This window comes from Peromyscus maniculatus, chromosome 23, assembly GCF_049852395.1.
Source record: "Peromyscus maniculatus bairdii isolate BWxNUB_F1_BW_parent chromosome 23, HU_Pman_BW_mat_3.1, whole genome shotgun sequence".
NCBI lineage: Eukaryota > Metazoa > Chordata > Mammalia > Rodentia > Cricetidae > Peromyscus > Peromyscus maniculatus.
Window position 1 is genome coordinate 20,435,320 of NC_134874.1, and position 24,266 is coordinate 20,459,585.

The 24,266-nt window shown below is 48.4% G+C and overlaps 1 protein-coding gene across 8 annotated transcripts in view; it reads right to left on the reverse strand.

The window, feature by feature from the left end:
- The window catches only part of Rimbp2 (RIMS binding protein 2), a 194,409-nt gene that overhangs the window by 143,566 nt on the left and 26,577 nt on the right, over positions 1-24,266 (reverse strand). For 3 of the 8 annotated variants that reach the window (XM_016002804.3, XM_076560739.1, XM_076560740.1), the window contains exon 1: positions 3,431-3,528. The exons of the other annotated variants lie outside the window; for them this stretch is intronic. The gene's annotated coding sequence lies outside the window, so the exon portion shown is untranslated. Of the gene's footprint in view, positions 1-3,430; positions 3,529-24,266 lie in introns of those variants that run through there. 8 annotated transcript variants of the gene reach the window in all.

Consider the following 24,266-nt stretch of genomic DNA (forward strand, 5'->3'; position numbering starts at 1 on the left):
AGCAAGGCTTATGGATTCTGAGGATCACCTAAGGTTGCCCTCTGGCCTCCACAAACACACACACACACACACACACACACACACACACACACACACACACACCACTCATGTACATGAGCAACCAATAATAATAATACATTTTTTAAGCGCAGGGCAGGGGAGATGGCCCACAAAAAATGTGAGGACCAGAGTTCAGATCCCCAAAACCCACATAAATACTCATAGCCCACCTGTAATGCCAGTACCCTAGATCTAGGAATCCCTGGAGCAAGCTAGCTAGCTACTTCTGGGTTCAAGTGAGACATCCTTCCTCAAAACATACGGTGGAATTCAATCAAGGAAGACACCCAACAGTAATGGCTGGCCTGGACACCGGAGTCACAGAGGCAAGTGCACCTACACACATGTGCACACACCACATGTGCACACACACATCGGTGCATCAAAGTGCAGCTCTCCAGTGTGACCCTCTGCCTGGCAGAGATGCGTCAGGATTGTTGCCTGGCTTCCTCCGTAGAATACTAAGCACTCCAGTCCCTCCCGTGCCAGACCTGCTCCTTGGAGGCATCATGCTCTCTCAAGAAAACCATTAAGAAAGTATAAACAAGATGACAGAAATCATTCTAACCTGCAAGTTACGGGAACCTTCCCCAAACCCATTTTCAGGTGTGTGGTGTGCCTGAGTATGTATGCATGCTTTACATGTGTGTGGGCACACATATGTGGATACATGTGCACACATGCATGTGGAAGCGCAAGGCTGATGTCGGGAGTCATCCTCTGCTGCTCTTCCACCTTCTTCACTGAGGCAGCATCTGTCAATCAAACCCAGAGCTCACCAATACAGCTTGGCTTGCTAGCTAGCTCCTGTCTCAGCCTCCTGAGGCCGGAATTACGGGAGGTGGAGTAGGGGAGAAGGCTGCCACACCCACCCAGCATTTCTGTGAGTTCTGGAGACCCAAATTCTGCTCTTCGTGTTTGCTTGGCAAGATCTTTAGCCACTGAGCCATCTCTCTAGCCCCTAAGCCTATGTGTTATTACAACAGTAATTCCTAGGTCTGTGGTACATTTCATGAACTTGGGGAGGGGGGTTGTCTCTGCATAGAATCAGTCAGCTGGCTTCTCTATCCTTGGTCTGGTTCCCGAGAGAGAAATAACGTCCCACCTGGCTGGCTGGATAGCCTGCTCACGGCTGCAAAGTGTGGGAAACTGCTCTCTGAGGCTTCCCGGGAGTTAGGATTATTAATTCAAAAGTGGTCCGGCCGGATAACAGCTTTGAGAGGACGTGCGTGGCAGAACTGAGCGCAGAGCTAGGCTATCACTCCGTGCCGAGCTTTAATTAACTAAGCTGTGTAGGACGATAGGAACAGAAGCCATGATTAATTGATGTACCTTTTACTGCGGCCATCAAATGCTGAGCCACATACACAAACACAGGCCACCTGCTCAGCCCGGTAAACAGGACCACTGAGGAACAGAGGGTTCCTTCCACCACAAAGACAGGTCTGTTTCCTTGGATCAGCCCTACATTGACAAAATAAACTCCTCTCTGCTCTTCAGCTGGGCATGAGTTTCCCACTAACCCTGGACTGATAGAAACCGACAACGCTGAGATCCTCCTGATCGTTCTCTGGCTCCGTTCCCCTTCTAAACTCTTCATGGGGTTAAGCTTGATCTCGTCAGCTGGCCTCAAAGCTTGAAAATTGGCGTCCTCAAATGGAATAGGAAGCAGAGAAAAGACTCTTTGCCCAAGACACCTTCAGGATGAATAGACGCTGTGCTTAAGGGCGGCTGTGATGTTTAAATAAGCAAAAGCAAAGCCCGTTTCAAAAGGAACAGAGTTTCTAAGGAGTGGCAGCATTCAGCCTGCCCACGGGTCTACTTGTGAGGCCCTTATTGTCCCGAGTGACGAGGGTGAACACCTTAAATGCAATCTATCCATGATCCTCCAGGCCAACGAGCTCTTTCTTGACTGACATTGGCCTGGAGACATGTCTACCGCTAAATCCACAGATCACAACCGAAATATAAACCATAAGTAGAGCCTGGAGGATTTGGAGGTGTGAGTTACACACACAGACTAAAAAGTCCCCGCTCCCAGCCCCTGGGCCCAGCAATTCTTCTTGCTGCCAGCTACAGCCCACAGGGAGGCTAGGCTTTCTGTCTGTCCAGCTAAGTGGAAGTTCAGTCACTCAACTGGCTCTTCCCATCCCACAGAGCAGGTACTTACGGGAGATGGGATCAGTGGCTCCCTCAGGCTGGTCAAGCCTCCCCTTCCAGCAGCCCAGAGCTCACCAGCCTCTCCCAGCTCCAACTCTGGCTACTCTGCTCTCTGCACGGGGCTGGAAGACTGTTTACTTATTCATGGACAGCCCCAGGCTCGGGAGCGGCTTTGTGTCAGTCAATAGAGAGGAAATTCAATCTGTAAATGGGGGCTGCTAGCGCAGGGCATATCTGTCACGGTGAGTCACACAGACCGAGCCACCGTGGAATCTCGTGCTCCGACAATAAGCAGGGCTCAGAAGACATTGCCTTGTCTACTGTCTCTCCCTCCCCTTGTGGGTCCCTCATCCCACGGGACACTCAGTTCTGGGAACCTATGCACCTGTGGACATAACAAAGCCCCAGTATTGGGTTTCACTTGCATTAAAATGTGCCTGACTCACAAGACGGTGGGGAAAATGAAAGGTGGGGAATGGAACCCCAAATTCTCCATCAGTTTACCTATAAACCTAAAATTGTATTTTTTAAGTCTAATTTTGTAAATGACCAAAAATATCACACACACACACACACACACACACACACACACACACACCTTGGCTGCTGTTGTTTTTTATTTAGCGAATACCTCCACCATCCTGGGAAGGGGTTCTTCTCACCTCCCTCCACCTCACGCTTGTGAGGTTCATTCACTCACCGTGTCCATGTCACACATATCACAGGGCCAGAGCTGGGACACTGTGTTCAAAGCTGTCTTCATCCCCAGAAGGCACCTAGCACCTCAGAAGTGGGGGGGGGGGGGCGTGGCCGGGGGCTGGGAAACCGTTGTTGAATTAAAGACTATGTCTTCTGTTTCCACTTGGCCGTGAATGACAGAGCATTAGCGAGTGAAAATTGAAAGCAAGATAAAAACCTTCCCCCAGGAAAAGGAGTCAGGCTGCTCTGAGCCCTAGAGAGACATCAATAAAGTAATTGCAGAGATCTGAAGACACTTGTGGGCTGGCGAGACGGCTCAGCGGGTAAGGCGTTTGCTGCACAAACACTGACAACCTGAGTTCAAACCCCAGAACCCACACGAAAGAGAACAGAGAGAACCAACGCCACAAAAATTGTCCTCTGACCTCCACACGCACACCATGGCACACATACATCAAATGGGCATGCACAAACACACTAATCATAATAACTCTTCTTTAAAGACACTTACAAGCTCCTCATAGGTCAGGAATCCTCAGCCCTCCAGTGCAGGCTTCTGCCTCAGGCTGTGCACAGAGAAGTCCTGGCTGGCATGTGTCACCTCCATAGCCAATACCCAGCAATTGTCACCTACAGGCTCTGGGCAGGGCACAGCACGAGGACCTTTCTGGGGCTCTCTGTCATGGTATTTAAGCCACCCCTGGAATCGCCACTGTCACTCAAGTAAAGAGCCCGCAGAGCCGAGAGCTGGACACCTGGGACGATGCCTGCCTGAGTGCAGCTACCCAGAAGCCATGCCTGGAGTTTAATTAAATGTCTTCCCACCCAGGAGCCACCCCATCAGGTTAATCATTTTCCATGAACCTTAATTTCACCGCCACTAAAAGCCCCTGACAACCACGTGGCTCCGCCGCCACCGCAGACTAAGCCCAATTATTTGTCTCAGAACTCAAATCCAGTGTGTGGTATTTATTTCCCAAAATAAGATAATCTGGGAACTTTGATCTTCCATTTTAATGCTAATTATTAACATTCCTGGGACAATAAGAGGCGGCCAGCCCTGTGAGCACTTGCCAAACATTAAACCCTGCGTTCTAAGCACCTTAACAAAAGTATCACAATGGAACCCTCGGAGACCCATGAGATGGGCACTGAGATGGTTCTCTGATGGAGAAACTGAGGCACAGATCAGAAGGAGAGGTATTGGGATGTTAACTTGACCCGTGTAGACATATGTGGCCATGGGGCTTCTCTCTTACCCCATAAGGATGTAGGTGGTTGGTACAAACCACAGAGAAACGCACATCTGCGGGTACATTGTGTGAGTATATGTAGAGGTCAGAAGTTGACATATGGTCTCGTCTTCATTATCCTTCCCCTCATATATTGAGGTAGGGGCACTCAGTGAACAGAGCTCACAGTCTGAGCTGGAGTGACTGGCCACCATTCTCTGGGGAGCCCTTGCCTCTGCCTCTCACACACTGGGCTGCCACACCTGCCCGGCACTCACATTGGGTGATGGGGATTCAAACTCAGGTCCTCACACTTGCAGGGTAAGCGCTTTATCCACCGAGCCATCTCCCCAGTCCCTGTTTTTGCTAAAGTTAAAGTAAAACTAAAATCAATATCATAAAATGCTGGGAATGTTGTAAAGTGAAGACTGGGCAGTCATACCCACAAATAAAGTCAACAAGGCCCTGCTGGTACCCCGAGTGAAGGAAGAAAAGAGAATGATTTCACTCTCATTTTAACACACACACACACACACACACACACACACACACACACACACACACACACACCACCCCCAACTCCTGGTCGCTTGTCAGCTCATGACAATGCTGCTTCTGAGCCACTCAGATGTGACATGATAATCTGTAGGTGACAGGAAGTCAGAGGGCTCCTAAATACTCTCCTGCTGGGTACCCTTCCAAAGAGAAGGCTCAGAAGGGAGACCCTTGATGCCACCTGACCCTCACCTCAAAGACAGGCCCCAGGGGTCAGAGGAAGAGGCCCTGTGATAAACAAAACAGATATCAAGCCAGATGCCACCCACAGCATGCTTTGGCAATAAGCCTGGCACTGCTTCCTGCCGAGAAGTGCTGCTCTGGGTTCTGGTCTCTGTCACCTAGAGCAGAAGTCCCTACCTTAACCTCAGAGTCTGGGGGGCTTTGAGGACAAGAACAAACCTCTGCGGTGCTGGTTTTGAGTTCTGGGACCCCAGAAGTATTGTGGCCCTATGGAGTGAGTGGTGCAAGGTTAAGTCACAGAAGGAGGAGAAAATGTCAAGAAGGGTCACACAGCAGGGTCTCTGCACTGTTACAGAACATCCCAGGATTAGGAGAGAGAGGACTCAGCATGGGTGAAGCAGGTGCAAAGGCCCTGAGGCAGGAGCCCAAAGAGCCATCCTCCTAAAAACCACTCACAGGGACCTCCAGCAGACACTAGCATGCCTCTGCCTCCCGGGGCAGAAACGCCTGGTTCTGGTTTAGTGGGATCTGTGGTCCAAGCTGCAAGATAAGGAAAGGAAATGGGGGAGCAAGCAGACTTCTTGAAGCTGCACAAAGGCCTAAAGCCACACTGGAAGACGGGAGAGGTGGATAAGGGCACACCTACTTCCTGCGGCTATGATCTTAATGACAGTCCAGCTCCTTTTAATTTATTAGAGTGGAGTGTGTGTGTGTGTGTGTGTGTGTGTGTGTGTGTGTGTGTGTGTGTTTGAGTTACTATGCCTGTGTGTCAACTTAGCATCTGAGTATGATGTGTTGGGGGGCACACTGTGTAGAGTTCAAAGCCAAGGTCCTGTCATAGTCACTCTGGAGACTCGGCATGGGCAGCAATGCCATCAGGAACCCCCAGGCCAACCCTGCTCCTGGGGATAGCCCAACCAGGCCATCAGGACTGAAAGTCCTCATCCTGCACGCTGGGTGCCCAGTCTTTCTTCACCCTGAGCCTCACATCCCTGTTCTCAGTCCTGGCTGCCCTTGAGACTATATTCGCCGTGCGAAAGCTCGCCCAGGGTCCAAGCAGGGCCAGGGTGGATTTGAAGATTGGGCATAGTTGTATCCTTCTGACTAGAATTAAGAGAGCAAACCCTTCTACATTTCCCTAGCACCAATGGGGGCGGGGGGGGGGGGGAGTTCAAATGTCTCAATCGTGTGATGGAAATAAGCTCAGAGACAATGGAATATTTCAACATTGGGTCACCAGATAGAGACCCCTGTTATAACTATGACACCCTTCTGTAACAAGTACCATGCAAAGCTAGAGACGGTGAAAGCCTTCAAGGCTACCTCCTGGAAAACAAGGGAACGCAGTCCCATAAGTGCAGAGGCTGTTAAAAGCCCCACAACTCATTGTCACAGAGCAAGGCTCTGAGTCCAGAGCATAGACGCTGCAGTCATCAGGGGTAGAAGTGAAGGGGACCCTGAGGAACAGGCTTGGGTTGGTCCCCAGCCTACTACACCACAACATGAGCCTATAGGATCCCATGAAACACACATAGACTATGTACACATATGCATGCATGCGTGAATATGTGCACACATGCACACACATCATTGCATAGGAAAGCTACAAGGTACCCCAAAATATAAGCAGTGATTGTCATGGAGTAGACATGGCCCTAGTTGCTATTTATTTCTCTCTTATATGTGTGGGTGTTTTGCCTGCATGTATATATGCACAGTACAACGAAGCCTGGTGCCTGAGGAAGACAGAAGAGGTCACCAGATCCCCTGGAACTGGACTTATAGGTTGTAAGCTGCCATGTGGGTTCTGAGAACCAAATCTGGGTCCTCAGCAAGAGTAGCAATTGTTCTTAACCACTGAACCATCTCTTTACCCGAATGACTGTATTTCTTTGAATATTCTATATTCAAAGTATCTGAATATTTTATAACAAATTACAGACGGGAAGAACGTTCCCAGGGCTGTCAGAGAAGGGAGAGCCTTTGTAGGCTAGTGACAGGAAAACAGGAGCGCTCTCCCTGAGAGGCCTTTGGCTGCTCACCAAATGCCTTCCAAACATTCCTTGACTTCAAAATCCCATCCGCATTCATTTGTTTGAGGGAAAATAATGGACATAATTAAATGACCCTTTTAAACTATGTACAGAATGTATCATTTAAACACAGAATACTAATAATCATGAAGATTTAAATAAAACTATTCTAACATATCCCAAAATACACTCAGCCACATCCTCTACACCACCCAGCAAAGTAAGACCCCAGCTACAAATACCAGCATTAGCATGGCATTTTGGCTGGATAGGCATAGGGGTGACTCAAATATTTTCTAAACTCTTATTTTTTCAAAGAATCCCTAACCAAGTCAAAACTATTGACACTATCATATTTTTAAATGGTGCCAAGGAGATGGCCTAATCAATAAAGGACTTGCCACACAACCATGAGAACCTGAGTTTAGATCCCTCAGAACCCACATTAAAAAGCCAAATGCCAGAAGGTGGAGAGGTGGCTCAGTGGTTAAGAGCATTTGATGCTCTTACAGAGTGTCTGTGAGCACCCACATGGCAGTTCACAGACAACTGTAACTCCAGTCCCAGAGATCTGATGCCCTCTTCTGGCCTCTGCAAGAATTGCATACATACAGTGCCCATACACAGGCAAAACACAAATATGCATAAAATTAACATTTTTTTAAAAAAAAAAATTTAAGCCAGACACAGTAGCACACCTTTGCATCCTCAGTACTAAGTAGGGGCAGAAACAAGAAGATCCCTGGAGTTTGGTGGCCACTAGTCTATTCTTGTGGGCAAGCTCTATGGTCAGTGAGAGATCCTGTCTCAAAAAATAAGATAAGGAGTAATTGAGCAAGACACTAGATGTTGACTTCTAGATTCCACACACGCACACGTGCAGGCATACCAGCACATACCTGTAGACAGACGACACAGACACAGACAGACAGACAGACAGACAGACACACACACACACACACACACACACACACACACACACACACACACACACCAGAACATAGAGTGATTATCAGTCCCAAGCATTATGAGTTAAAATATTGTGGGATCCTGGAGGCTGCATTTAACGCTGGTTCCATGACATTATGTGGATATCTTGGTTCTCTGCGAATCCAGAACTTAATAGCCAGAGAAACAGGACCCTGGTTTCTGGCAGACCCTTGGCAGCAGTGAGCAGATTCAGTCGGAATGTTTGGAGTTGGAGAGGAGAGACTGCTGGATAAGGGAGCTGCTGAAGGGGGCAGAGCCATGCTAAGATGTCAGTGTTAGCCCACCTCTGCCCAAGTAAGATGCTGACCTTTCAGGTCCTTTCTGCCTCCCTGGGAGATGAGGTGGTGAGGGTGTTTTCACCTGGCTGGAACCAGATGCAGACCTTCCATCACACTCCTGTGGGCCTTGCCCTCAGCATCTAGCTGCAGGCATACTGGGAAGGGGTTGTATCTTGTATACACATACATATACGCGCACATACACACACACGTAGACACATATGCAAACATGTACACAGACATATGCATGCAACATCCTATCTCATTGGTTAGAACTAGCCACCTGACTCTAGGCCCGAGGACTTCTGGGAATGTGGTCCTCCTCTGAGCAACAAACAACTGCCTACCACTACTCCAGGCCAGGAGAAAGGGTGGGTTTCAGTGCAGAGACAGAGCATGTGTCCTCCTAGAGGAGACACTGACGAGTATCCCTTACCAGCACGCTTAGCCATTGTGCCTGATTGTCTCAATTTTGCCTCTGAACAAGGAAGGCCTCTACCTGCCTCTGCCTCCCAAGTGCTAGGGTTAAAGGCACATTCCACCATGCCCAGCTCTTAGATCTCAAAATTCTTGTATGAGAGGATATATAGTCCTTGCCTTTCTATGTCTGGTTTATTTCACTTAACGTAAAATCCTCCGGCTCCATTCACTTAAAATGCACCCACCCACCCAGGGCTCCCTCAGCAGAGGGCCAGGTGGCACAGGGGCCTCTGCATCCTCCACCCATGGGCTCAGGAGAGCACACAGCTAGAAGTTAACTAGGGCAGGTACCGCAGACATCAGAGAGGACAGAGCAGTTGCACACAGTACGTCATGGAAGCGCAGACACCAAACCCAGAGACGCGTCAGCACCGAGGAACAAACCCCGCGCTGATTTCATGGCTCAGTGATAAAGATCCCCAGGCTACCGTGGCAAGAAAGGGCTCATCATCTGCGCTGCCAGCACCAGAACCAAAGGCAGCTGGCAAGGTATTCAAAGGGCAATTTCTGCCCCTCGGAGGCCGGTGCTTCCTGGGGACCCAGCCTATCCCCTCCCCCAACAGCCAGTTGCCAACACCATTCTTAAAAACCCTTCAGGGTACATTTGAGCATCTTCGGCGCTGGTGCCATCCGCTCCTCCACTCTGCGCGGCCCTAAATAGAACTGCTTTTAACAGCACATCTGTGCCGCTTCTGCTGGAGGCAGCCCTGTGCCAGGCACCATAGCCTCAGAAAGAATCATCTCACAGCACATCATTGCCCGTCTCTGTGGGTTCATCGGGGAGGTTTTCCCATGCCTTATAGCCCATGGTGTGTGTGGGGGGAGGGGAGGGAGGTGGAATCTCTCATTCCCTGCAGAAATAAAAGCTTGTTTATCCAAAGAGCACCCTCCTGTCTCGGCATTAGCCACCCTGTTGGAAGCATCCAGAAAGCCCCTCAGACACAAATGCAGCTCTCCAAACCCTGCCAGCAAAGTGCCTGTTTGCTCAGGGATAGAAAAACCCTCCATCACATCACAAATCTTTCTGCAAAAGGCCTGTGCCACCATGCCTGGTTTATTAGGTGCAACGGACCTAGCATTCCACCAACTGAGTCACACACATCCTCAGCCCCTCAAGTGGCATTTGTAAATAATCATTGTTTTTGGCGGGGGGTGGGGGGGTGGGTAAAGGAAGTGACAGGGAGTTTTCCCTCGTAACAAGCATGACTTCTGCAGTTTAAAGCACGCTGTACCCTAAAATTGCTGGTCATAACATTCAAGCGGCTGACCTCAGACGAAAATGTCAAAAGAAATCTCAAGCAGCATTTTCATGAGCAGAAATTTATGCAGCAGAAGTTTTTATTTTTTTAAAATAGTTGCTTTGTAAATGTCATGGCAAGGATGCTAAGCAGAGATGGAGAGAGCCTGGGACCTGTTTGTTTCTATAAAGGGAAAAGAGCTAGAGCCCAGGGTAGGGTGCAGTCTCTCCCCTCCTCCCCCACCCCTGCTTCTTGTGAGGTTCCTGCCTCCTTAAGGCTCTTCACTGAGGCTCTCTGGAGGATTGTTGGTATTCTGTGTCCCAAAAATCTCAGCTCATTCATTTTACTCAACAGCAGTGGTTCTCAACCTTCCTAATGCTATGACCCTTTAATACAGCTCCTCATGTTGTGGTGACCCCCAGCCATAAAATTATTTTCATTGCTATTTTGTAACTGTCATTTTGCTACTGTAGTGAATTATAATGTAAATATCTATGTGTTCTGATGGGTTTGGGGTTGAGACCCACAGGTTAAGAACCACTGCTCTACATGGAAACTACCTTGTATGTGGGCTTTGTAGGGACTCACCCCACTGATGGGACAAACAGACACAGACACACAGAGAAATGCCACCGGAGACAGGAGGTATAAAAGAACAGTGAGCCACATGGTTCCTAAGGGGACTTCTGGGCTCCAAAAGACAAAGCTAAAAAAAGGTAGCTGTCAGGGTGAAATGTGAAGACCGTAACAGGAACAAAGGCGTAATGATGATAGCGAGGGTGTCAGTCGGCATTCATTGAGTTCTTCCACGTGCCTGGCAGAGTTCTGAGCACACTCTGTCTGAAGTCACTGCATTCTTCCCGCCTGGTGACTGATAACTCTCAGCTCGACTTCATAGATGAGAAAACCAACCCCAAGGTCAGCTACCTAGCCATGGTGTCACGGTTAAGACTGTCAACCTGACAAGATCTGGAATCACCTTGGAGACACACTCTGGGCTTGTCTGGGAGGGAGCGTCTAGATTTAGTTGAGGCAGGAAGACCCAGCCAACTGTGAGCACCGTTCAGTGAGCTGGGATCCCAAGGTGAGTAAAATGGAGAAGGCAAGCTAAGCGCCAAGCATTTGTCTCTCCTTCCCAGTTGTGGATGTATCTCGACCTGCTGCCTCATGCCTTCCCCACCATGGTTGGACCATGCCCTCCAACCACGAGTCAACATACACCTTTCCTTCCTTAAATTGCCTTTGCCTCAGGAGTTTGTCATAGCAGTGACACAAGCTGCTAATACACATGGGTAAGAAGTGGAAGAGCAAGTACATACAGGACCAAAAGGGTCCACCTTCAGCTAGAGCTGTCCACGGTACTGTGCCATCCCAGCGTGGATGAAGTCTCCAGGCTAGTATAGAGGCATAGAGGCAGACCCACACAACTTGGCAGCTGCACTTGGACAGAATCTAGAAACCAATAGCATTTGAGCTGCTCTTTTTCTGTTAGTTTTTCCAGAGCCCTGGATCCCGTCACTGTCTTGGGTAAAGGATTCGTAAGGGTTTGAGTGGATTCTTTGAACGCTGAATCTGGAGATGCACACTTGTGGCGTTTTTAAGGAATTAGGGAAGCACCAGCCTTACCCTTCACTGAGAGAATAAATTACTGAGGTTGGTACATTGCAACTTTTAGAAAGTGTTGTAATGGAAACTGCATATCCAGGACTTAAAAGCATTTTCTCTGGGGGCTGGAGAGATGGATCCCGGGTTGAGAGCACATGCTGCTATTACAGAGGACCTGAATTCAGTTCCAAACCCCCATATGGGGGATTCACAACCCTCTGTGCCTCCAGCTCCAGGTCCAGGGGATCTGACTCCCCCTTGTGGCTTCTGATGGCACTGCACTCATGTGCATACCTACATAAATAAAAAAAATTATTTTTTTCAAAATTTAGAAATGTAATTTCTGCTTCTATTACTTGTTGTTAACTCATTATTCTCTGGTTTTCCCTTTGTTTGCTCTTTTGTTCTTCTCCTACCTTGTTTTCTTCATCTAGTTTCCAGTGTTGATTATTTAGGCTGATTTTTAAAGTTCTTTTTAAAAGAAGAGATTCAAAAACTATGTGTTTTCTTTTCTTTCTTTCTTTCTTTTTTTCTTTCTTTCTTTCTTTTTGGTTTTTTGAGATAGGGTTTCTCTGTGTAGTTTTGGTGTCTGTCCTGGACCTCACTCTGTAGACTGCACTGGCCTCAAACTCACAGAGATCCACCTGCCTCTGCCTCCCAAGTGCTGGGATTAAAGGCATAAGCCACCACCACCCAGTAGATGCTGCATTTTTCAACCCTTGGTGTTACATAGAAGCCCCTCCCATAGAGCGTTCTTTAACCTGCCTTTGGTGAGAGCTTGTCCTGCCTTAGGTATTTCTATGCTGACGGGCTGCTTAACTTTCCTTGTCATCTTGACACAACCTAGAATCATCTATGAAGAGAGTCTCGATGAGGGGTTGGGTTGTCCTGTGGGCCTATCTGGGGCATTTGCAATATGAAAGCTGAGTAAGCAGGGAGTGGCAGGGATGTGCACAGAGCCAGAGGTGAACTCCTGTCTCACCCCTGAGTCTCAGCGGAGTTTTCTATAGATCAGGTTGGCCTGCAAACCTGCCTGTAGGGAGTGATCTTGATTGTCTTAATGGATATGGGGAAAGTCAGCCCTCTATGGGCAATGCCATTCCCTAGGCAGGGGTTCCTGGACTGTGTGAGTGAAGAAAACAAGCTGAGCACAAGCAATCAGGTGAGCGTGCATTCATTTTTCTCTGCCCTTGACTGTACATGTGATGTGACTAGCTACTTCATGTTCCCGTCCTTGACTGTACATGTGATGTGACTAGCTACTTGAAGTCCCCGCCTTGACTTCCCCACAGTGATGGACTGCAACCTGGAATTGTGAGCTGAAACAAGTCCCTTTCTCTACTAAGTCACTTTTGCCGGGGTACTTTATCAGGGCAACAGACAAGAAAGAACATCTAGGCACGCACCAGGCATAGCTCACTGGAGTGTTTTCAACAGTAAGACGGCAAATCCCCAGGTGCCAGCCTTTCCCCCACATCCCCTCTCGGGTTGGCCTTCCAGAGAGAGGCTTCGAAGGGACCCTAAGAGCTGACAACAGATAACCCGAATACCAGAGAGCAGCTTTGTGACACACAGGAAGGGGCTGCTGCAGACTGGAGCCTGAGGGCCTTCTGAGGTCAGGTTGGCAGCCTGGGGAGAAGCAGTGAGAGCCTGGAATGAGGCTTTTAACTGTCCCGCCCCAGAGTTGTCTGCCAGCCTTTTCAGTAAATCGCTTAGGCCTGCGCTGGCCTGGCCTGGGAGCTGTCCATCCGCCCCGGTGCTGAAACAGCACATTCAGGAGGAATCCTATACCAACAAAGCCTCACTCAGTGGGCAAAAAAATAAAAATAAAAATAAAAATAAAAATATCTGCATTTATATATTTGCAATCAGTGCAGGCATACCTGCCTGCTCTGAATTCTGCAGCTAGAGGCGAAGCCACCCTTTGGACTATGGGAAAGGAAGCCACAGAGGACTTCTGAAAACAGGAGCCAGCGGAATCATATTTCACTGTGTAAATTAACAAAGGGTCAAAAAGCTTGACCTTGGCCTCTGACGTGCGCGCTCGCTCTGAAAGCCAAACTGCCATTTAAATATTTATAGGCCAAGGTGGAGCTGCAGCCTGTGGTCTCCCACTCTGGGTCCTTGGTGGCTAGAGGCAGGGCCCATTTATAAAAGAGATTCATGTTCCCTTCCCAGCAGGCTGCGGAGAGGGTGTTGGGTAATATGGGGGAGGGGGGCTCCTGGGAATATCTGATGGCCATTGTTGTTCACTGCCGAGGCCTGAATCCTGAAAAGGCAAGAGAGCTGGTCCTGCCTTTGGAGTTCACAGAGGTGACCAAGACAGGGGTGAGGTAGGAGTTCCTCTCCGGCTCTGTGCTCGATCCCTGCTGTCATCACTAGCATAGGCTTTCAAAACCCAACTACTCCAGCCATAGCAATACTCCAAAGTCATGTCTGCTCCATCCCTTTGTTGAGGCTGGGGGCAGGGGGGTGGTGGTGAAGCTCAGCAGGGAGCCAAAATAAATCCTCTCTTCCCCTTCCTCTGTCTCATATTTTTGTGAGGAGAAGAGGAGATTAGACACGGGTCTGACCCTGGAGTCCAGGCTGGCCTTGAATTTGCAGTCCTCTGGCTTCCGATTTCCAAGTGCCGGTAATACAGTCTGAGTTACCCCACACCCAGCTTAACACACTGGCTAAATGCACAGTGGGTGTCGCTCATCTTCCGGCTCTCAGCTCTGCCCGCCCATGGTGCCGCCTTGAGTGGCCATCAGCTACCAAAACAAGGCTAGTCCAAGCAGAAATGCGCAATTATAAGATGACCGCTGGGTTTGGAAGACTATGAGGGAAAGAAAGTGAAATAGCATCTGTGATTTTCATGTCACTGAAGGAAGGTGCTGAAATGATAATTTGGATACATTAAGTCAAACATTATCACTAAGACCAATTTTTAATTGTTACTTTAATCTTTTTGGTAAATTTTAGTGTGTGTGTGTGTGTGTGTGTGTGTGTGTGTCCACGATGGTTGGTTAGGCATGACGGCAGGAATCTGGGGTACCTGATCATATTGCATCCCTAGTCAGGAAGCAGAGAAATGAGTGCTGATGCTCAGCTCCCTGTCTCTCTTGTTACAGTCCAGGCCCTCAGCCCATGGGCTGGTGCTGCCCACATTCAAGGTGGGTCCTTGCTCCTTAATTAACCCCATCTAGAAACTCTCTCAAACATGGTCAGAAATTTGTGTCCTGGATGATTCTAGATCCTGTCAAGTTGACAGTCAATGCATAGCCATCACAAATTCCCCCTTTGCCAACTTGACTCCTAAGAGTACCACATAACAGGGTCAGACTGAGGCCCAGGTCACACAACTCCACACAGAAACCCTGTGAGGGTGGAGGTTCTGGGTGAGTCCATCCAACGACCAACAGCTAATTTCCCTTGATGTATACACATAGTTGGGTTGGGGGTTTTGGCCAGTGGTAGCTGGATGAGTCATTCTTGACTGGATTGCTTCCATGTATGTGACTGAGTATAGGAAACTAGATAAAGACCACAGGCCCTGGAGAGCTGGCTCGGCAGTTAAGAGCACTGGTTGCTCTGCCAGAGGTCCTGAATTCAATTCCCAGCAACCACATGGTAGCTCACAACAACCATCTATAATGGAATCTGATGCCCTCTTCTGGCATGCAGGCATACATGCAGACAGAGCACTCATACAGAAAATACATAAGTAAATTTAAAAAATGTAATGTTAAAAAAAAAAAAAAAAGACCATATCCCCACACCTGGCACTGAGAAAATTCTTCATAGGCATCCATCTCAGTCCTTTGTTACTAACATGGAAGGTTCTGGAATTCCTAAAGTCTGAGCTGGTGTCTTTGTTCCATATTAAGAGTAAAGAGTAAATATCGTGTGGGTGACACCCTTCCCTTCAGCATTCAGCGTCTTCCTGACATGAAGCCTGGGTACAGGTATCATCCCTGCTCCCTCTAGGCTACACACTCTGGGCTCTTACAGCCTAAAGACATAAAACAGGCAATGCCAGTGACTTCTGTCCGATACATGCCTTCATCACACAAAATCTAGACTCTGTCCTTGGCCACTTCTTATGAACCCCCTGAGCTCCACCCGCTGAATCAGCCAGCAGGTGCCCCAGAGAGCTCTGGGGATGTCCATTCTGCAACAACCCTGCCCCATGCAGAGTACATAATTCAAGCCTTACCCTTTCTTTTTGGCCTGATTCTACTCATGTGTTCCTTGGACCAGAGAATGTCCACATGGGACTAAGAATGAGAGCCATCTGGAGGTACTCAGAACTCTGGACAGGCCAACTCTTGTCTAGACAAATTAACCAAAATCTCCTGGAGGGGAAAAACTGCACCTAGCTCTTTTAAATCATCCCCAGTGGCTCTAGTGCATAGCCAAGTTGGGAACAATCAGCTTAAACAGCGGGCGCTTAGGAGCAAGAGGTGGGCTATTTTCAGCAATTGTCAAGATGATGGCGGAGAGGATGGAGGACAGGCTGGAGTGGACTGATGGACCAGAAGTCAGCATGTCTCCCCATCTGCACCACCCCTCTCAGAAGACACAGCAGCCACACTGAGGATGAAGAGATGAGACACCCGGCCACATGGACAGGGCAGCCTAGGCAGCAGCAGCAAGGGACCTGCTGGCAGGACTTTCTGGCCTTCAGTGGATACAAATCCCTCACCCTGGCAACAATGAATAGTAAGCAGGACAAGGTTTCTAGTCTTCACTCCTGATATCACCTTTCCCACTGAAAGAGTCAGGACAGCAGCTAAGAGAGAGAAGATTCTAGAACAAAGAGAAGAACAAGAGGAGATACATGGGGAGGAAATTGGGTTCATTAAGGGACCACACACACACACACACACACACACACACACACACACACACACACACACAAAATGATAGCATCCTCAAAACGTGAGGAGATATGATCTGGGGACATGACTTGGTTGGTTAAGTGCTTGCCACGCAAGTGTGAAGACCAGAGTTCAATCCTCCAAACCCACATAAAAATTTAAAAAAAAAAAAAAAAGACCAGCATAATGGTGCATACTTATACTCCCAGTGCTGGGGAAGCAAAGACAAAAAGATGGATACCTAGAGCTTGCTGGCCAGCCAGCCTAGGACCAGTGATGTGAGAGACCCTGTGTCAAACAGATAAAGTGGACTGGGAACTGAAAAGATGGCTCAGCAGTTAAAAGCACTGACTGCTCTTGTCAAGGACCTGAGTTCAATTCTCAGCACCCACGTGGCAGCTCACAATTGGCTGTAGCCCCAACACCAAGGGATTCAGTGCCCTCTTCCGGCCTCCATGTGGGACACAGACATACATGCAGGCAAAACACCCATATCCATAAAAGATTGTTTTAAGTTAAAAAAAAAATGGATAAAGTGGACGGTGTCCTGGGATCAGCACCTGAGGTGGATATCTGGCCTTGCAACATACACTGTGTTGGCCAAGTGCCAGGTGCTGTTTAAGCTTGTTGAAAGCAGGCTCTGGGAGCCAGCAGGTTCTCCCTGATCTGGACTCAACCATTTTTATTTCAAGTGTCCTCTAAAATTCCTTTTCCTAAGTGGGCTGGACCCTAACTCTGTGACGGAGCAAAAGAGAGCAGAACAGCCCAAGAGCACATGACCCCCTTGAGATGGGCTAAAAGAAGAACCTTTCCCAGCAGAGACCACTGTTGCTTACCCCATGGTGTAAAAATGCCTCAAGTGGGGCTGGAAGCCCGAAGCTCATCAGTGGGAAAAGACTCTCAACAGGAACCCCAGCGCGGCTGCTGCTTCCCAGTTGGTCTCTGCTGGATGTTGTAAGCCCCTGATTAGATGATGTTGTTTTGTTTGCTCTGTCAATCACGCTACTCCAATCCTCTCTGCTGGATGTTTGAAATGCCTGACTGGGGGATGCTTTGCTGTCTGTTTCTCTCTTCTCTCTCCTCTCTCCTCTCTCTCTCTCTCCTCCCTCTCTCCTACTTGCTATTTTTTTCTTTCACTTTTGCTTGCTATATGTTAATAAACTCACTCAGTCAAAACCAAAGGCGTGGCTCTCAGATCATTCTCCAGTACAGAATACATATACATGCACATGTGTGCACGCATATCTCTAGAGAGAGAGAGAGAGAATATTAAACTTCACCTGTGGTTAGACAAGTGCATATTAAAGCTACATTCAGATTCTTTCAAATTGGCAAAAATGACCAAGTACAGCAGCAAACTGTGTGGGGAAGGGACCCCAGAAACCCCTGAGAACCGTACTCTGTAGGGGTCTTGCAAAAAAAAAAAAAGGCTTATGTGTCTGTTCACATTACCTGATGCTGGTAATTTATACTCAAAACAGTAAGAATTATCTATAATGATATAAAAATACACATGCATTGTGTGATCAAACTAGTCTTGTTGATAACTGCAAAGTATGGGGCTGGAGAGCTGGCTCAGTAGGTAAGAGCACTTGCTGCTCTTGCAGAGAGCCCAAGTTCAATTCCCAGCACTGACATGGGGCAGATTACAGCCACCTGTAACTCTAGCTCCTAGGGGCCCACTGCCTCTGGCCTCCTTGGGTACCTGCACACACACACACACACACACACACACACAGAGAGAGAGAGAGAGAGAGAGAGAGAGAGAGAGAGAGAGAGAGAGAGAGAGAGATTAAAAATAAAATACTTTTAAATAATAGCAAACAGAAACAGCCATAAAGGCTCACATCTAGCAAAGCCGTAGAAGAAAGCGTGAAGGCATCCCACAGATAAGTGCTATAGCACACAAGCAGAAAGAAGGAGAGAAATGCCTCATAGAGTAGTCTGTACCAATCTCCAGGGCGTGCTGCAGGTTGGGGGAAGGATGATAATTAATCTTTTGCAGGGGGAGGTTGAGACGGGGTCTCTTATGTAGACTGGCTGTCTTGGAACTCACTATGTAGACCAGACTGGCCTTGAACTCACTTGACTGACAACTTCACTGGATTTTGAATCACCTAGGAGACACACCTCTGGGTATGTCTATGTGGGAGTGTCCTGAGAGGTTTCATTGAGGACAGAAGACCCACCCTGATGTGGGTGACATCATCTATCCTCATGAGCTAGAGACACCCGATCGGCTTTGACTTAATGTTGATGAAGGGAGTCAAGGCCTCTGGTTGGACAGCTGTATTTTCTGTGTAAAACCTACATTTCCTCAACGGGATGGCCCAGATGAGCCATTCACTAATGTCATGAGAAACATACATGTGAGCTGAGCACCAGCATTCATGGCTCTCTGCTTCCTGACTGCAGAGGTCATGTGACTGGCCACCTCCCTCTCCTGACACCATGCCCCAATATGATATAGACTCCATTTCCTGGGGTTATAATACTCTTTTCCCTTATGCTTTTCTCCAAGTATTTGTTATAGCCATGAGAAAAGTAATTAATATGGAGAGGGGTTATAAGCTATTAATTGACGGAAACAAATGCATTTATTATGGAAAAGATGTTATCCTGAAATTTATGTACACTGTGGAGGGATAATGAGCTTATTAGCATATCATTATGTATCACCTTTATGAGGAGAACCCTGGATATCTTCACCGCTCGTTATCAGGAGTATAGCAATGCTGTTAGCTATGGTCACAGGGTTACACAGTAAGTCCCCTGAACGTACCCCTCCTGCACAAATGAATTAGATATAATGTTAAGTGAGGGCACAGTGTAAGGGACTCAGGAAAAGAGAGAGGGCAGCAAAATGGCTTAGCAGGTGAAGGTGCTTGCTGCCAAGCCTGATGACCCGAGTTCGATTCCCAGGACCAGAAGGAGAGCACTGACTCCTCCTGTAAGTTGTCCTTTGACCTCCATACCCACACTTGGATATGGAGGGCACAAAAACACAAAATAAATAAATAAAACACAATTTTTAAAGGAAAGAATTGCATGTCTGCGCTCATTTGTGCAAAAAGAAGCACAGAGGGGTAAGCCAGAAATGAATGGGCCAATGGCATAGGTGGAAAGAAGTGGAGCTGGAGGATGTTGGGATGGGGTAGAAACAGGAGGAAGAGCAGCTGGGTGGGGATGGGGATGGGGATGGGGATGGGGAAGGAATGAGCATACCCCAGGAATTCTTATGTCTTTCTGACTTGGAATCATGTCAGAGTTTGCAGTTGTTTCAGTATCTATCCCTGTTGAAAAACAACCACCACCACCAGCTCTCAGATAGCCCTGAGTCCAAGAGCGAAGGACCAGGAAGCCAGTTTGGTGGGTGGTCCTTCGGTGCCTGTGGGGAATGAAGCTCTTGAGAAGGTGCGGGCTCCCTCAGCGCTACTGTAGGGGGCTCTCTGTGTGTCTGCTCGGGACACCGCTTTCCCAGGCAAGGGATCTTAGCACACACACACCATAGAGGAAGCCACTCTATTACGGCATGCCCCAGGAAACAAGCCTATCCCTTTCCTAGATGCTGGGGCCGGGGGCTCTGGTACCAGGTACATACTCAACGAGAAGAAATTGACAGATGAGGAAGGAATGTAACAGAACAAAAACAGGAGCCACTGAGCTGAGTTGAGCTTCCCCCCTGGGCTCTAACCCCATGGAAAGGGCTGGAGCCAAGCAGCAGGGTTTCCCAGGAGTTTACCTGGGTGATGTGAGGATTTAGATCCTGAGGCGAAAGACAAGGACAAACACACTGAAAGCGACCAGCCGTGTTTTTCTAGGAATAAGCTGCTAAGTGTACAGATTGTGTGGGATGAGTCTAGGCTTCTCACTGTCAGTAAAGGAGCTAAAACTGTGGACAGAGGAGAGGCTAGGTGAGACTGTGGACTGATCCCTAATGGAGATTAGCTGGTCTGCAGACAGGCTGGAAACAGAAATAGGAATAGACAGGGAGAGGGCTTAGCTAGCATGCATGAGGCCCAGGGTTCACTACCTGGCACCACATAAAAACCAACATGGTTGGGCCTGGAGAGATGGCTCAGAGGTTAAGAGCACTGGCTGCTCTTCCAGAGGTCCTGAGTTCAACTCCCAGCAACCACATGGTGGCTCACAACCATCTGTAATGAGATCTGGTGCCCTCTTCTGGCCTGCAGGCATAACACTGTATACATAATAAATAAATCTTTAAAAAAAAAAAAAAAAAAAAAAAAAACTTGGTGGTACAAGCCAGTAATCCCAGCACATGCAAGGTGGAGGCAGGAGGATCAGAAGTTCAAGGTTGTCCTTAACTACTATAAAGTCGGAGGTCAGCCTGAATTACAAGGAAACCCTGTCCAAAAGTCTGGAATTCCAGGTGTGCAGTCCTCCTGTGATTCTGCCTTCAGCTGCTTCCAGAAGCAGAGAGCCCAGTCACAGTGAACACAACTATAACCATGCCCAATACCCACCTTGGGTAGAGGAAGCAGGGGCTCTCCTAATCTCTAGAGGGGTGGCAGGGAAGTCTGAGGAGCCCCTGAAGCCCTTGCTAACTGGAAACAAAAAGACTCAAAGAGGAAGCCAAATGTCAAGAAGTTGAAAGGAGAACCAGCTGTGGTTGCACACCTGAGCACTCACGAAGCTGAGGCAGGAGGATTGTGAGCTCCGAGCCAGACCAAGCTACAAAAGAAGGCCCCATCACAACAAAACAAAACCAAAACCCACAAGAACCAGCTTGGAGAATCCTAAGACAACAAACACACACACACACACACACACACACACACACACACACACACACACACTTTCAATTTAAGCATTAAAATAAAAAATGCCAATGAATTTGCCCAATGAATAAACGTATATATAAGTGGGGTGGGGAAGAGAAGGTTTTTCCCTTGCCTAGGAAAAGCTTTGGGGGAGCCTGGGAAGCTGTGTGTAACTACTGAAACTGACTGGAGTATCGGCCATCAGTAGCACTTAGACAAGTTAGAGGAGGAACAGGCACCCGTAGGCTCTCATGCACCGTACTAACCTTGTCATACCAAAGAAGAGCTGTGGACCCGCGCCCACCATGTGAATACTGAACCCACCAGCTTCCTGATAAGACATACCAGACAGGGCAACATCATGTCTCCTGTGTCCCTACACTAGTTCTGAATCCACTGCCTAACACCATCAAGCCCCGCCCTCTCACCTTACCAACATCCAACTTCCCGTCTCTGGTGGTTTGGCTGGGGTTTTCCCCGAGAGCTTGGCCTTGTTCTCAGATCTATCACTCAGCCTCAAATGGAACTTGCTTTTCTCTCCCTTCTTTATGAACTATCTGAGAGCAGGTCACAGAAAAGAGAGGGGAACGCAGTAAGGAAACGTGACCCCAAGCGATGGAAGGGGTAGATAGACCCACAGGATCTAGCCTTCCAACTTCAGGAGGCAAGCTTGAAATCCTGTTCTAATGAAACGCTGCTGTGTGCTTTGTGACACCGGCTCTAACTGGCTGGGAACACATGGACCCAGATGCACAACAGCCGTATTGTTGTTTAATCAGAACTCCTGCAGGGTGGGAAAATCAGCAGTGTTTGCCGAAAGAGATTTTGCTTGGCTCCGTGCAATCGTGAAGACCTCATGGGCATGCACCCACCAGCCAGATGTGACGGGTAAGCCACACATCAGTGTGGGCAGAAGCCGTGTACTTAACATCCAAACAGACACATTTCTCAAGGCAAAGGAACATTTTTTAAGTTTTGGTCCCACATGCCCTAGTTCCCATCACACCCATGCACCCCAGCTCTCTCTGCTGCTTGCCCTCATCCAGTCTTTCCGTGGCATCTGCACAGAGGACCCAGAAATCTCAACATCTAACCTTGCCTCACAGTGCTCACTCAGCGATATGTACCAGAGGGAGGGAGGGGAAGACACAGGCAGACTGTATTCCATCCAGTCTGGAAAACAGACAGCCCTCCCCAAAAAAAAACTGGGTGGTTCCAAGAGAGATAAGCAGAGGCATCACTCCCAGGGCTGTGAGCAGACTACTGCATCAAAAGGCATGAAAGCTAGGTTGGAGGTGTCTGTGAGTTCGAGGCCAGCCTGGTCTACATTGTGAGTTCTAGTCCAGCTAGAGCTATATAGTGAGAGTGTGTCTTAAAATCAAAAAGACATGAAGCTGGGACTACAGAGGTGATGGCTCAGCAGTTACGAGCACCATCTGCTCTCCCAGAGGACCCTGTTCAATTCCAAACACCCATACGGCAGCTAACAACCTTCTACAACTCTAGTCTCAGATGCTATGATGCCCTCTTCTGACCTCCACCAGCACTGCATGCATGCTGTGCAGCTATACATGCAAGCAAAACACCCATACACTTAAAACCAAATAAATGAATCTTCTAAAAGAACAAAGAAGGGCTGGCAAGATGACCCAGTGGCTAACGGCACTCACTGCCTAGCCTGACAACCTGAGTTCCATCCCTGGGTCCCACAGGGTAGGAGGAGAGAACTGGCTTCTGCAAGTTCTCTGCCCTCCTCATCCATGCTGTGGCATGTGTGTATGTGAGCATACATGCACATGCGCACGCGCGCGCGCGCGCACACACACACACACACACACACACACAAAATATAATAAAATATTTTTTTAAAGAATGAAGCTCCCGAGGTTGGGGATTTAGCTCAGTGGTAGAGCGCTTGCCTAGCAAACACAAGACCCTGGGTTCGGTCCTCAGCTCCGGAAAAAAAAAAGAAAAAAAAAAAGTAAAAAATGAAGCTCCCATGGGTCATCACCATAGGTAAATCCTCATGCCAATAGTGAGGTATCTCACAGGTCTAACAGCAGGTCAGCAGCTCCAAGGATAGACAGATAGATGTGGAGGGCCCGAGGAAATGGGAGGAATGAACGCTCCACCTCTCTCCCTGGCTGGAGCTGGGACTCTAGCTCTGACAATCCCAGATAGAGTGAGACCTCCGATAGGACTCTGGACTGGAAAGAACATCCATGCTGGTGACAAATTGGTAGGGTGGCCTGTCCTGCCGTCACAGAAGCTTCAAGTTTGAGACCCTCCCTGGCTTTTCACCTGTCCTGATGTGTGTCTTTCATAAGAAGCCTGCTGTGAACCTTCCTGGGCTGAGCCTTCCGTCCCGTGTGTGAACCCTCGGGGCCGAGCAGGCAGGAGAGCCCCCAGATCTGCAGACAATGAGTAAGTCAGAAGTATGGGTGGCTTGGGAACCTTGGGCATGAGCTGCTGTCTGCAGGGAGGAGACAACAGGAAACTGTCCCTGGCCCATGAGATCTACCCCAGCTATGACAACCAAAACCTCTGCAGACATTTCCAGTGTCCCTGGGTGTGGATTTGGCTTTTGTCAACTTGACACAAACCTAGAGTTATCTGGGAAGAGGAACCTCAATGGAGAAAATGCCTCCATCAGATGGTCTTTCTTCAAATCCATAGGGCATTTCGTGATTAAGATGTGGGAGGGCCCAGCCTACTGGGGGCAGGCAGTCCTGAGTGGTATAAGAAAGCAGACTGAGCAAGCCATGTGGAGCAAGCCAGTAAGCAAGACTCCTCCATGGGCTTTGCTTCAGTTCCTGCCTCGTGTCCCTACCCTGAATTCTCTTCATAATGAGCTATGATATGGAAGCTGGAAGCTGAAATAAACATTTTCCTCCCGGAGCTGCTTTCAGTCAAGTGTTTATCACAGCAATAGAAACCCCAAGACAGCATGTTCAATGAAGGCATGGTGTATGCCTGAATGGCTCTGCCAAGTGCTCATGAGACTGCCGAAGACTGACAGGACATCTGATATCAGATTGCCATGTAAAGAAAAAAAAAATCCTAGATGTAAAACAGAGATGACTGGACTGCTACTCACAACTCCAGGG